The sequence below is a fragment of the Engystomops pustulosus genome, chromosome 3 (genome assembly GCF_040894005.1).
Source record: "Engystomops pustulosus chromosome 3, aEngPut4.maternal, whole genome shotgun sequence".
Classification (NCBI taxonomy): domain Eukaryota; kingdom Metazoa; phylum Chordata; class Amphibia; order Anura; family Leptodactylidae; genus Engystomops; species Engystomops pustulosus.
The window spans coordinates 47,054,719-47,069,528 of NC_092413.1; positions in this window are offsets into that span (position 1 = coordinate 47,054,719).

The window sequence follows — 14,810 nt, forward strand, 5'->3', positions numbered from 1 at the left end:
TTTTAAACCCGTTCTTTAAATATGTTATTCTCTGAAAATGCATTCCTATCAAGAAAATGCATATAGGGGCTAGTATTGAAACAAAATCTAAGAAATGCAACTAGTAATATTTATACTCTATAAGAATGTGAGTGCCATGAAGCTTAGTGCCAGTTAGCTGTATCCTTATTTTTTCATTTTTATTTGCTTTATGTCTTATTACTTTGTAGTGTAGTTCCCTGGATTAGTGGAGCATTGAACTTTGGACATTTGTGTACATTTGAATATTTATGACTGTATATATGCAACTAAACAAGAAAGGCAGACAGCCGGACCCTTAGAATGACAGGTGCTGTCTGGAAAGTTGTTTACCATTTTACAACCTTTCTGCCATAGAATATTATCGGGACTTTATGTGAGAATGCCTTGTCATTGTTTATGCTGAAATAGAAGGTATATAAAGAGAACAGTCTCAGTACCTAGTGTCTTGCAGTTAGGAAAAAGAGCTAGGAGGAGAAGGCTAAGAGTACCAGTCTACCTGAACAACCAGAACAAAAAGCTGAAATGGATAATCAGAGACTAGCAGCCCTCTGAGAAAGAAAGGGACAACTAGCCCAGTCCTCTATTCAGAGCATAGAACACTTTTGCTGTCAGGAAGGAGATTGGAGATGTCAGCCCTGTGATTTGCTTGTATTGCTTTGCACCTAGATTTCTTCAGCAATGAATGTAACTATTCACTGCAGCCCCTGACTTATTTTGGACTTATTTTCCATTGGGGTGCACCATGCTTTAACATCCCTTCCGGGAAAGGACCAACTTGTGGTGACACCTTGTGTGCCTGGCGGACCCAGCGAACCCTAGGAGCCTAACTCCAGTAGCACCAACATATTCTGCACAATTGCACAGGGATTGATGTTTCCATCATCTGTCTATGTACCCATAAGGAATTAGGATCTAAGTAGCTTTTCTCAATGGGGGAGATTTATCAGAAGTGTCTGAGATCTGTTATAACTGCCCATGGCAACCAATTAGAGCCTAGCTTTAATTTTAAAAACAGCTGTGAGAAAATGACAGCTGAGCTCTGATTGGTTCCCCTGAGCAACTAGAACCAGGGCCGCATCTGCCATTAGGCGAGATGTAAATCTCACCTCAGGCGGCAGAATGCAGTGCCCTTTGGGGAGCGGCAAAATATGCTGCTAATGTAGACGTTTCTTGCCAGGTAAATAAATCACATCTGTGTCTTTAAGACACAGGTCCGATTCATATGCAGAGCGATGCAGCGCCTATTTGGCTGCCTGCATCGCTCTGTACTATACAGGGACACAGGTCACATGTGTTGACGTCACACCGCCTGTGTCTCTGAAGGAAGCCGCCCTGAAAAGAGCCACAAGAAAAAGAGATCCAGGAGCAGAAGGGAGCTGCCTCTGAAAAGAGTCGGGAGGAGAAGGGAGCTGCCACTGTCAAAAGCTGGGAGGAGAAGGGAACAAATGGATTGTATGTAAGTATACGTTTTATATTTTATAATTTATATATAAACAGTATATACATATGGGGGGGCATAAACTATTTATACTGGGGGGGCCTCTGTATATAAATAAACCTGATGGGGTATATATGGACTATGTATAATATAAATAAATGAGAGATGGCTATTTAGAAGGATGTATATAACTGATGTGGGGGGGGGCTACTGAATATAATAAAATTGATTTGGGGGAATCTATATTTGGGGGCAAGATAGTAATTAAACTTGAGGAAGAGGCTACATGGGACACTATATATTATCAAACTGAGGGAGGATATAAATATGGCCGGCTAGATAGTAATTAAACTGGGGGAACTATAAGGGAGTATATAATTAAACTGTATATGGGGTACAAAAAACCAAATAATCCAGCAGTCTTCAGTGGATAAAAACATCAATTCTTCTTTATTATATACTTGAATAAAAAATATGTCCAACGGCATACTGCATAGACCCCTCCGTCACACTAACGATTAACACGTTTCAGCCTAACCGGCTTTAGTCATGATGGGACCAGAGCTCTCCCCATCTCAAAATGCTCCCCTTACTGTAAAGACTCATGTGTCCAGGGACATAACTAGATTGGTCGCATGAAGTCTGGTGAATTATGTCAATCACAGCAAAGGGGACATTGTGAGGCTGGGAGAGCTTGTCTTATCGGGCTTTTATACTTCAATAAGACATCTTGAAAAGATCCTCTGAAGTTATCAATGAGTGGCATTTTCCCTTTGCTTCTATGATTGTTTCCGACGGCTATGGTCTAACACTGCTTGCACCTACAGTATGTGATTTGGGTTGATCGAGTGGTTAGTTGGCTTTTATACCCTATGGGTGTTGCTTTTTCCTGCATTCATCTTAAAATTTGTTCTGCAATTACTCTTGAGTACGGAGACACCCCACATGTGAACGTTAATTGTTGTAGGGCGTACAGCAAGGCACAGAAGGGAAGGAGGGCCATGCATTAGCTGGTTGCCATGCAAGGGCTTATTATTTGTGGGATGAGATGGATTCCTAAAAATGTATTCTTTTTTGTGGGGGGTTGTAGAAAAAACATCCACTTTATAATTGATTTTATTTTTTTTGGTGTTCACCATATACCATATGTTACATTTATCCATGGGTCAGTACGATTACCATGACACCAAATTTCTTTATTTTTGCTAATGTTTTACAAATGTTGTACAGTACAACCTCATGTTGAGAAAAAATCTATAATTTTTGCATCACCATTTTCCAAGCAGCATAACTCTTTCATTTTTTTGTCTCTGGATAAGAGCTTGTTTTTTGTGGAACATGTTGTGCTTTACAACAGTACCATTTATTAATACATTTTTTATCACTTTTTATTGGATTTTATGTGGGACAAAATAGGTATAAATCATAAATGTTCTTGTTTTTCTTAATTAATGAAGTGTAATGTTTAACGGTGCTTCGGGGGCTTTTTGATTAATTTATTTGTTTATTTTTATTTAACCTCTTCACGACCATTCCACATAAATATGGGGCAGCTTTTACTGTGATAGATTGCCAAAGACAGTAGCCAACTTGAAATGGCTGTATCACTTGATCCCTGGCACCTAGAAACACAATTAATATGATATATGGATTGTGTATGGATGCTTCACGGAGCTAGACTTATCCACTCTTCAACTTGTACTAAAAAGTTGAATTTTATGTACAGCTTTCTATTGCAACTTTAAGAGTGGATATCTCCGGTTATCTTAAGCATCCATACGAAATACATTTATCATATTAAAGCTCTCCTTTTTAACATGACACTAGAATTTTGTTTCTAGGTGCAAGGGTTCAGGAGATATTGGTGTTTGAAGTGTGGCCCCCTCCAGCCTGTCAGCTGAAGGCAGAATGTAGAATGAGCATCAGGAAACACTTTCACTTTTCATTATTGCAGAATACATGCACCTCCTGCATCTGTAGCTGAACCTGGTTAAGGGTGATAGAATATTGCTCTACATATTTATAACATAATGTGGTTAAAGTTACTACTTGTTGAAGGGAACCTGCCTCCAGTGACCTCACGTTCAATAAAGACAGATTGCAGCAGCCCATCACAACTGTATTGCAAATCTGCCTTTCTGCTTTTTCTAAGCATTTGCATTACACTATAATTGTGTGCTTACTTACCTGGCATACTGACAGAATCCTCTGTTTAGTCCCAGGGGGTTGGGCTTTGGTTTACATGCATTTAAAACATGTGATATGTGTGCCACTCACTCATCAGCTCTCAGCCCCCATCTTTGTGCTCCTGTACAGCCCCCCCCCCCCCACTGATGTAATCTCAGTGCGAGCTCTGTTCCTGTGAAGGAGCACAAAGGTGGGGGCTGAGAGCTGAGGAGTGAGCAGCACACACAAGTCACATGTTGTTTTTTGAAATGCATGCAAACCAAAGCCAACCACTAAGACTAAACAGGGGATTCTGTCAGGGTGCACGGTAAGTTATAACACACAATTATATTGTAATGCAGATGCATTTCACTGTCTCACACTCTACTAACACAACACTTCCCCCTTGCTGTTCCTGCTGTAATCTCATTGCAGCAAAGGAAGTTTCAGCACACAGTGGGAGGTGGTAAGTGCTCCTGCATAGTGTAACAGCCTGTGAGGCTCAGTAGTATAATTTTAAAAGTTGATTTTAGAAGAAAGGAGGCCATGAATTACAAATATAAGAAGATAACCACAGTATGAGTAAGTGCACCTAGTGCATCAAGACTAATAAACAGGTTGGACATAGCCTTCTGGATGCTGCCCGTGTTTCAGACTGAAACCGGTCGCTTTATAAATGGAAGAGTATGCAAAAAAACTGTCCATTTGGCACTGTCCATGGAAAATATTAGGTTTACTAACCATTGAAATTTTAAAAAAAATTAATAATAAGTTAAAAGGCAAATAGGTATTTTGAATCAGAAATGGATCAATAATCAGGTATTTATGTAACTTGTATTTATTGTTGGTTTAATGGCCATTGATTCCATGGACAGTGCTAAATCTCTTGGATATTATGTAAACTCTTCCATTTACCGTAAGGAAAATATAGTCATGAATGTATTTAGATTTTTTTATATTTGACACATATTTTAGCACATTTCCTCCAATCTTCCCAAAGTCTTTGGCTGTAATCGGATAGCTTAAGTTTTACTGATTGAATCAACGCATAAAAGCTTAATTGAAATCCCCAAGGCCGCCATTGAGTGTCTATGTAGGATATTGGTCATGAATGCTTGAAAAGAACTGAAAATAGTTCAAGGATTTATTAAGATCAGGGGATGTACGGAGAGATCACGTCCATTAAAGTGAACCTTTCTTCAAGTCTATCTGGGTTAAAGCCTTTAGACCACCACTAAAAGCCTCGATGATCACAGGATTAACTACAGGCATTTGTTTATTTTCTCACTCCAGTGATTAAAAAAAACTTACTTTGGTTTATCCTTCTCTTATGGACTGATTGTGGCTTCCATTAGGATATTTGGGTCTTTAGATAATTTGCAAAAAACCTCTTTTTTATATGATAAAAAACAAGTGTTTTATTAATTCCCAGTTAAAAAAGTGACATCATACCTGATGATACAAGTAAGAACATACAACGAAGTAAGCACATTTAAATGGAGAAACTCCACCGGAAACACAATCAAAGTAGGAGAGGCAGATAAGTGGACCCACAACTGAGATGCCCCCTGACAGACTGTAGACTCAAAAAAGGAAGTTCTGTGCAAACAGCAGAAGAAGCTACAACCTTTGAACTCCACAGGAGACACCCCCCCCCCCCCCCGCAACCCAACCACAAGGACCACAAGGACCACCCTTCTCACCAACAAAACAGGGTAACGAACCCCTCTCTAGGTGGGTGTCCCGGTGGAAATGCACTGCATGCCCCTACCGAGCAATCGACCAAGTGAACCATCTCGACACAAAATGGGCAAGTATCCCTCTACAATGCATGGGAGCTGCACTGTGCAACAAAAACAGGTCCACCATTCACTACCTCAGTGGTTGCATCCCTCCTGCCAGAGAGGCAATGTCCACAATCCCCAGCATCCACAATGACACAGGCTACCCGACAAAGCCCAAAGCCATCTTCCCCCTGCAAGCGATCTGCAATGGCAAGGCACTCCCCACTACATGCCCCATGGGTGGAAGAGCCCCCCCAGTCCCACTGCACTCACCCATGACAACCAAGAAACTTGCCCCCGAAGCGGGTCAATGGCACTACCTGGCAAGGACCCATGTTAGCTTCACACTCCCCACAAGACACACATCCAAAAATGGGATGCCACGCAATCGACCAACAAATACAAATTCCAAATTACGCAATCATTGCCACCAAAACACATCACAAAATTGGCAACCACCTGCACAGACCCACGCCAGACCAGGAGGCAGCCGCCAAACCACCGCACGCACTTTGTGAAAGGAACACTCTGAAAAAAGACACCTCCTCCCAGGTGGCCACACAACGGCTGGCCAGACATTAGCCAGACCCACAGTGTGGCAAAAACTATAGGACAGATGGCTGGGGCATATAGATCATTTAGGAGTGTGAACAACAAGGTTAAAGAGGTTGTCCGAGACCTGAGCTGGGCTGTCCCTCCGTGCCTGATACAGCACCAGGAAGGGTGTTGGGTGGGCGTAGCCGGGCACCTCTACTGGCCGAAAGGTGGTCGTGCGCAGCTTTACCAAGACATAGCGGTGCAGGACACCGGGAGGGATCGCGCAGGTAAGTAAAAGTTTATATTTTTACGCAGTCTCCCGGCCACATATCTGTTTTTCATAGGTCTCGGACAGCCCCTTTAATGTATATTGGATGGAGGTATTGTGGTATATAGTAATGGCAATACAAGTGAAAAGTTTATAAAAACTGTTTGTGGCTTACTCTGAAAAATGTCAATATCAGTGATTACATGTAACATATATATAGTGGCTACTGTTCTAACTTCTAATTTAAATATTTTTAACCATTTTTTTTTATACCCTCTTAAATTATATATTTTATCTTTCAAAAAAATGTTCTATAAATTGTTTGCACTAGGGGATTTTGGTGGCTTTAGTAGATACAAAATAAAAGCACATACTACTAGTTTGGCCTCAGGCCCTAACATGGTGTTATAAATACAATAACTTCAGCGCCCCCTAGTGAATTCCTTTCTCCACCACTCACTTATGGCCGTGTTCAGGAACACTAATGGCATTATTCATAATCCTGAATTTATCATTGGCACAGTTTATATTGCAATGTGTTATCTGTATACTGTTTGAAGGTTGTAGATACTGAACACCTGCCACATTATCTGGAAGGGTTATCTCAGTGCACAAAATATGAGATCTAGAAGCTTGGGCAATCTGTCTATCATGCCTATTATGGAGTGATCACAGCCTCAATCATAGAATGTACAGAAATGGCATTGTTGATTTATGAATAAGATTTTATCAAATGTAATTCGCAAGCTACAACTAAAGCCCGCAGGTTATCTCACGTCCTGCAACATGAGGTAGTAGTGGCCGAAAATATGCCAACATTTAGGAAAGAGCTAGATGTATTTTAGATGACAATTGGCATAGATGCTGATATTTAATCAAAGTATGAATGTTGTTCACAGCAGCTCCGTTGGGTCAATAAATAATAAATTTTTGCCTCCTCATCATGCTGATTTCATCTTGACATCTTGACCTGAGACCAACAGTATCTCATCATTGCAAGGCTTCAAGAAGGATGTTTTCAGACAGAAGCGGACCCTGAGCTTTAAATGTCACAGAGTTTCATTGGCAGGTTAGAACAGAGATACAGAGAGACTGGAAGAGTTATAGAAAGGCATAGAAGTGGACATACTGTGACCACATACTTGACTGCGTTATTGTGAACAATGACCTGTGGAACATGATCATGAAGGCCACACAACTCCAGGCACCTCTAACAGAGGTGAGAGGTACCTAAGTGTTACGTTGATTATTCAAAACCGTTTACCTAAGCATGGCCTGCGTTGTAGATGACCTGAAAGGGAACATGTACACAACACCAGGCACAGCATATATTATTTTGCATGGGCCAGGGAGCATTCACACTGTTTGAGGGACCAGTAGGGTTCAGTGCTGTTCGCTGATGAAAGTCAATTCACACTGAGTAGCAATAATGCCACCAGGCTCGGACTGGGCCAGCGGAGGACCGGAGCATCCTCCGGTGGGCCCCAGCACCTGGCTATATGGCTGGGGTCTCTGTTCAGATAGGAGGCCCCTGGCGCTCGTGCACCATTGCCTGATGGATCTTTATCTCCAGATGCCGATGCCATTGAAAGTCACAGAGCGACGCGGCCGGGACCCTTACTCGGCGCACGTTGCACTTTGACCCAGGATGCGCGGCTGCACATCCTGTCCCCTACAGGAGAATCAAGTCCTCTCAGAAACTCACCTCTAAGGTAAGCAGAAGACGCAGGGGACTCAAGGGGCCTAAATGGAGGACAGCAGAGCCCCGAATGTATTACATGTTTACTGTGATTTGCGGCAAAAATGTAATAATAGATGTGTGCAGGACCTTCCTGCTGTATACAGGGGAAGCTGGAGGACCTGTAGTGATGTCATCATCACATGACCCTCTGGCTTCTCCTCTACACAAACTCATGCGGAACAGCTGCTAAAAGTGAGGTGAAAGGTACTAGAACAGGGGAGGGAATAGAACAGGGAGAACAGGGTGCAGCAGGGGGGACTAGAACTAGGGGGAGAGGAGAACTGGGGGCTGCAGAGGTGGGCTAAATATGGGGGCAGGAGGGGAAATAGCAACTGCATGAGGGGGGGGAGGGGGGAACTAGAACTGGGGGCAGGAGGAGGGAACCAGAACTGGGGGCAGGTGGGGGGAACCAGAACTGGGGACAGAAGGAGGGAACTCGAACTGAGGTCAGGAGGAGGGGGGGGGGTTTACTAGAACTTGGGGCAGAAGGGGAGGGGGGAATAGAACTGGGGGCAGGATCAGGGTTTTGGCTCCCAGGAAGGGTAGCAGTATGACAATATGGCCCTTGGACCAAAAAAGGTTGTGCACCCCTGGCCTAAAGTGTGAACAGTGGGACCTAGATGGAGGACATTGTGTCTGGATGGAGGACACAAGGGCCTACAATGACCACAGCGGGGCCTGGATGTAGGGCAGAGTGGCCTGGATGTAGGACAGAGGAGTCTGGAGGAGGAGGACAGAGGAGTATGTAGGAGGAGGACAGAGGGGTCTGGAGGAGGAGGACAGAGGAGTCTGGAGGAGGAGGACAGAGGAGTCTGAAGGAGGAGGACAGAGGAGTCTGGAGGAGGAGGACAGAGGAGTCTGGAGGAGGAGGACAGAGGAGTCTGGAGGAGGAGGACAGAGGAGTATGTAGGAGGAGGACAGAGGGGTCTGGAGGAGGAGGACAGAGGAGTCTGGAGGAGGAGGACAGAGGAGTCTGGAGGAGGAGGACAGAGGAGTCTGGAGGAGGAGGACAGAGGAGTCTGAAAGAGGAACAATGTGGTTTTGTTATTGGGGGGGGGGTAGTTTGATATATGTGGGGACACAATGTGGTCAGTTGTGGTGGGTGGATATTATTTAAGGCACATTTTGATACATTGCAGTGAAATCCAGGTGATATTATACTGTAAGCAACTGTGGTTTTCCTTAGTTACACAGACATTTGTAGCTTTGGAGACAAAGACATGAAGACAATTGGTGGAAAATTCTGCAGCCATAAGTCATGATAGAGAGAAGTCATCAGCACTTCTGGACCCAAAGGATAAGACGTGTCACCCATGAGTTAACAGATCTGATTGGAGCTGACACTTACACCCTGAACAAAGCCCGGCCCCTAGCAGGAAGCCCACAAAATCAGGGGTAACTCTTATAACATCCCCAATATTAATGCCCTGACATATGGCCACTGCAGCCTCAGCTTACAAACAGAAGAGAGGGAAGGAAATCCTCTGTATCAGCTATTTCATTGCCTCCCAACCAGTACCTAAATATTCCCTTATCTCAGACTCTTACAATGTAGGTTATGTCTCTATGTAGCATGAGGGTGGGCCCCCAGAATCAATTCCTCTGGTGAGCCCCAGGCACCCCAGTCCGACCCTGATGGCCACTAATGATGTTAGAGATGTCAAAGAGAGCCACTGTTGTCACCGGATGGTGTTGGTGTAACAGTGTGGCATGGTGTGTCTCGCCAATACCAAGAACTTTTAAAAACTTTTTATAACAAAGCGTATGGCAGTTATTAATCCATCATTAATCGAGTAATTGTGCTTAGTTTCAACTTCATGGACGACAATGCACCAGGTCACCAAGGTCGCAGCATGGAGATTGGGGTTCCTCAAATGGAGTGGTCCACTTTCTCCAGACCCCATTGAAAACCTATAGGATCAGCTGTGTAAGGCCCGTAACTCTGTACCAAAGAACCCCAATGACCTGAGAGCTGCTCTTCAAGAAGACTGGGATGACATGTCTCAGCGGACAATTTGTTGACTTGTGAACATAATGAGACATCGATGTCAAGCTGTAATTGATGCTCTAAGCCACCTGACAAGTCATTGAGACTTTTTTGTTGGGTTATGGTTCAATACATTTTTTCAATAAGTTGTTTGAGATGAGGAAATCACCATTGCATGCTTCCATTTATATACCCTACTTTCATTATGTAATATCACTGCAGCGTGAAAATTTTATGTTTTCCATATGTTTTTACCAGAAACCCAAATTTCATTTGCCCCAGAAGACCAGGCATAGCTGTTATGACTCTATGATCACAATGACAATGTTATATTCGGTATACAAACTAGTCTGTAAAACATTATGGAGAGAAAAACATTTGCTCTTTTGACTTTGTTCATCTCATTAGAAAGTCCTTTTAACTGTTTCACAAGCTCGAAGTTTAGGAACAATATTTTTCACACATTCTCACGTCGTGACCATGAATGTATAATGTGAGCACATATATTCTATGATCAGTGTAAAGCCTTTATAAAATTTAGACTCTGATCTGATCCATAATAATGCCTTATCATTTTTATTATTACAGAGAAGCAAATCATGTTTGAAGATGACCAAAACAAGTCTACCCCTAGAGGGCGCACTGTACCATCTATTGTAAATGTATTCTGATATGTTATAGTGATCTCTCCAGTAATAGAACCTTAACAAAATGAGACAAAATGCTTGAAACAAATAGTACGAGAAATTATCCAAACACTTTATGTGATGTCACATTCCAGGTGTTTTCTAATGTTTGTTTTCTAATGTCCCGTCCTATAGAGGCAATATATAACATATTATAGATAGATTACAGTTACTCAATGCTTACTATTAGTGATAAGTGGACCCATTGAAATTTGGGATGACAAAACTATTTGAGCCAAACTCAAACCTGAACCTGTATTTGATACATGTGTCTTTTCTCACATGTTGCCAATACATATTGGTCCACAGTTCACTAGGTGCAGTTTGCCTGTGAATTGTGAAGGGTGCGCCGGATTCATGAATTGTGGAGCAGATTCTTTATGAATCTGGCACCCCCTGCACTGCTCTTAAGTGTGCACCATTGTTTGTTCATGCTGCAGAATTGTGGCACAAGGTCCAACTAATCAGTAACATGCCCCCTTATAGGTACACATCTTTTCTGTCTTGTCGGACACAAAAAGTGCAGCCGCGACACAAAACTGGCGCAGACTCTTTATAAATACCGTACATGTGCAATCAGTCTGCACTTTCTTTTCAGTGCATAGTCAGGAAAAAAAGACAGAAAACTGGCACAAACACTTTATTAAAAGTGGGTCATTGACTGGATGTAGCATCAGAACTAATATACAGATCTACAGATACGTTGATCAATTAGTTATGTCAGAAAAGTCATGTGGGTCGTGACCTGCCAGCTAGGACCTTTTAATAATTTTCTAGGATCAGGTTGGATATAGTGTACTATCAGTGTCATTATAAATTGCTAACTTATATTGATAACTAAATGGAGGATCAGAATCAAAGGGATTCTTTTCTCTCCCATCAACTCAGAAATGAAATCTGGCTCTTGTAGATCACTATTACAACCACCCGTAGGCAGACTATATAATAGTTGGGCTGTGTGTTCTCAATATGCTATAATACAGTTGTATAGCAGTATATTCCATGAACAACAAACACCCAATGAGGGATGAAAAAAGTTAAAGAAATGTTTAAAAAAGTCAAAACATAAAAATTCGAATCACTCTCATTTCCTTAGAACGTGTATATATATACAGTGTATATATATATATATATATATATATATATACACACTCACCGGCCACTTTATTAGGTACACCTGTCCAACTGCTCGTTAACACTTAATTTCTAATCAGCCAATCACATGGCGGCAACTCAGTGCATTTAGGCATGTAGACATGGTCAAGACAATCTCCTGAGTTCAAACCGAGCATCAGTATGGGGAAGAAAGGTGATTTGATGCCTTTGAACGTGGCATGGTTGTTGGTGCCAGAAGGGCTGGTCTGAGTATTTCAGAAACTGCTGATCTACTGGGATTTTCTGTGGGCGGAAATGCCTTGTTGATGCCAGAGGTCAGAGGAGAATGGGCAGACTGGTTCGAGCTGATAGAAAGGCAACAGTGACTCAAATCGCCACCCGTTACAACCAAGGTAGGCAGAAGAGCATCTCTGAACGCACAGTACGTCGAACTTTGAGGCAGATGGGCTACAGCAGCAGAAGACCACACCGGGTGCCACTCCTTTCAGCTAAGAACAGGAAACTGAGGCTACAATTTTCACAAGCTCATCGAAATTGGACAGTAGAAGATTGGAAAAACGTTGCCTGGTCTGATGAGTCTTGATTTCTGCTGCGACATTCGGATGGTAGGGTCAGAATTTGGCGTCAACAACATGAAAGCATGGATCCATCCTGCCTTGTATCAACGGTTCAGGCTGGTGGTGGTGGTGTCATGGTGTGGGGAATATTTTCTTGGCACTCTTTGGGCACCTTGGTACCAATTGAGCATCTTTGCAACGCCACAGCCTACCTGAGTATTGTTGCTGACCATGTCCATCCCTTTATGACCACAATGTACCCAACATCTGATGGCTATTTTCAGCAGGATAATGCGCCATGTCATAAAGCTGGAATCATCTCAGACTGGTTTCTTGAACATGACAATGAGTTCACTGTACTCAAATGGCCTCCACAGTCACCAGATCTCAATCCAATAGAGCATCTTTGGGATGTGGTGGAACGGGAGATTCGCATCGTGGATGTGCAGCCGACAAATCTGCGGCAACTGTGCGATGCCATCATGTCAATATGGACCAAAATCTCTGAGGAATGCTTCCAGCACCTAAGGCAAAAGGGGGTCCAACCCGTTACTAGCATGGTGTACCTAATAAAGTGGCCGGGGAGTGTATATATATACATATATATATATATATATATAATATATAATATATATATATAAACTAAATTATAAACCTATTAGCTGTCATGCATTGGGACAGGAGATGGGTGGGCGTGCCAGGCTTCCGGAAGTTGTCAGAGCGAAGGTGCCGTGCCCCTGAAAACAAACTGGTGTACCGCAGCGCGGAAAACCTAGAGCACTGAGGGAGGAAATTATGGGTTTGTCTTTTTTCAAAGTGCCCCTAGCCCACTAGTAAAGTTATTTTATTAATGTCAGAAACCCCTTAACTCTTATATTGTAATCATCTAGATGGATCCAAGTATAAGGTTTACATATTCTTATATAAATGTATGTGTATATATATATATATATATAGCCCTTTAGTGTCTTTCCATGTTCCCATGAATTAATCAGTCTTCTAATAGGTAATTTATGGACCACATGTAGCTCCTTCAGCACAATCTAAACACAATTAGCAGCCATGAATTATGGCCGTTTGTGTCCTATGTAAGTGAAGAAAGCTAAAGGCAGATGGGTCAGCTTATTAACATGCAGGTCATGTGTGCTACTGTTTTGGGATTCATTCCAAATGGGAATTACCCTGATTTCAATTAATAAATCTTTTGTCCTTTATTCATTTACAATTTGGCCACTGGATTCTGCTGGAAATGTTTCAGGGCTCCTGTATTGTACTGTCAGTCTAATTACGCATTGCTTTCTCCGGGATAACAGGGCACTTTGTGGCTGTTTTTTTAGAACTTGTTTTTCTAATCATCTTACAAACTTAAAGGGGCTTTATACTAATATGCAGTGCAGATAGAGGCAGGAATTAGAATGAAACTTTCTAATGTATGCCCTATCCTAATACTCAGCTGTGTAACAGAAGCTGCCTTGGGCCAAGGGTACAAAGTACAGAATTGCTGCGCAGCAAAACGTTTTTTTTCCTGCCGTTACTTTCAGCCCCATGTTGCAGGTGGCTGGAAGTCAGAGTTCAACCTTCACATTGCAAAAGCTGAATGTTGCACCAAGATCCTACACCCACAAGGGAATGATTTAACATTGCAGTTTTTTTTTTCTTCAAAAAATGTGGGTTGTGTGGGTCACTGGCCATATTATGCAAATCTAAATTTGCAAGTTTTTCATCCGCCCAACAAAGTTTGATGCAACAGAGTTTCTGAGTGGCTAGAGTACTTAGGGAATAACAGGATAGGGCAAGTTACTGAGGTGGCAAGATGGTAGAGCTAGAGGCATTCGTGGCCAGGATGCGGGAGCAGGCGAAGATGAGGGGGCCCTAATGGATGAAGGAGCAGCTGGAAGTCATGGCAGGGCAAGCCAAAGCGCCTGAGTCCATCGGTGCAGAGGAGTGGGGGTGCATCAGGTAGCCCCTCTGGGAGTGACTGCAAGGCAGCCAGGGCCGGCCTGGTAGAGCAGCCATCAAACAGTGGGACGGCAGTGCGAAAGGAATGTCATGTGCTGGCATCTCCTACAGGGGGCAGCCAGTAAGGAGAAGGCGGCAGATGGGGGGTACCTCCCCAGCTGAAAAGTCAACTGAAGTTACCTGTGAAGCTAGATGCCATGAGGCCATGGCTAGAGTGGTACCCACATAGGGAGAAGGCAGAGTTGCTGGTAGAGGGTTTTAGGGATTGTTTTCTTATCCCATTTAATAAGGGTTTTGGGGCAAGCGTGGTAAAAAAATTGAATTCGGTAGCATGGTGCCCAGGGGCTGTTAGGGACAAGTTGAGGAAGAAGTAGAGTTGGAGAGGATGACAATCCCGTTTCCGTCCCCGCCGGTTGCAGGGCTGAGAGTGTCATCCTTCTGGTATCATACACCAGTACAGACTAAGCCAAAATGTCAAGGGGATGGGTTACATATGTGCCATAGTATCAAATCCCAAACCAAGTCCACACAAGTCAATCATTACAGGCTA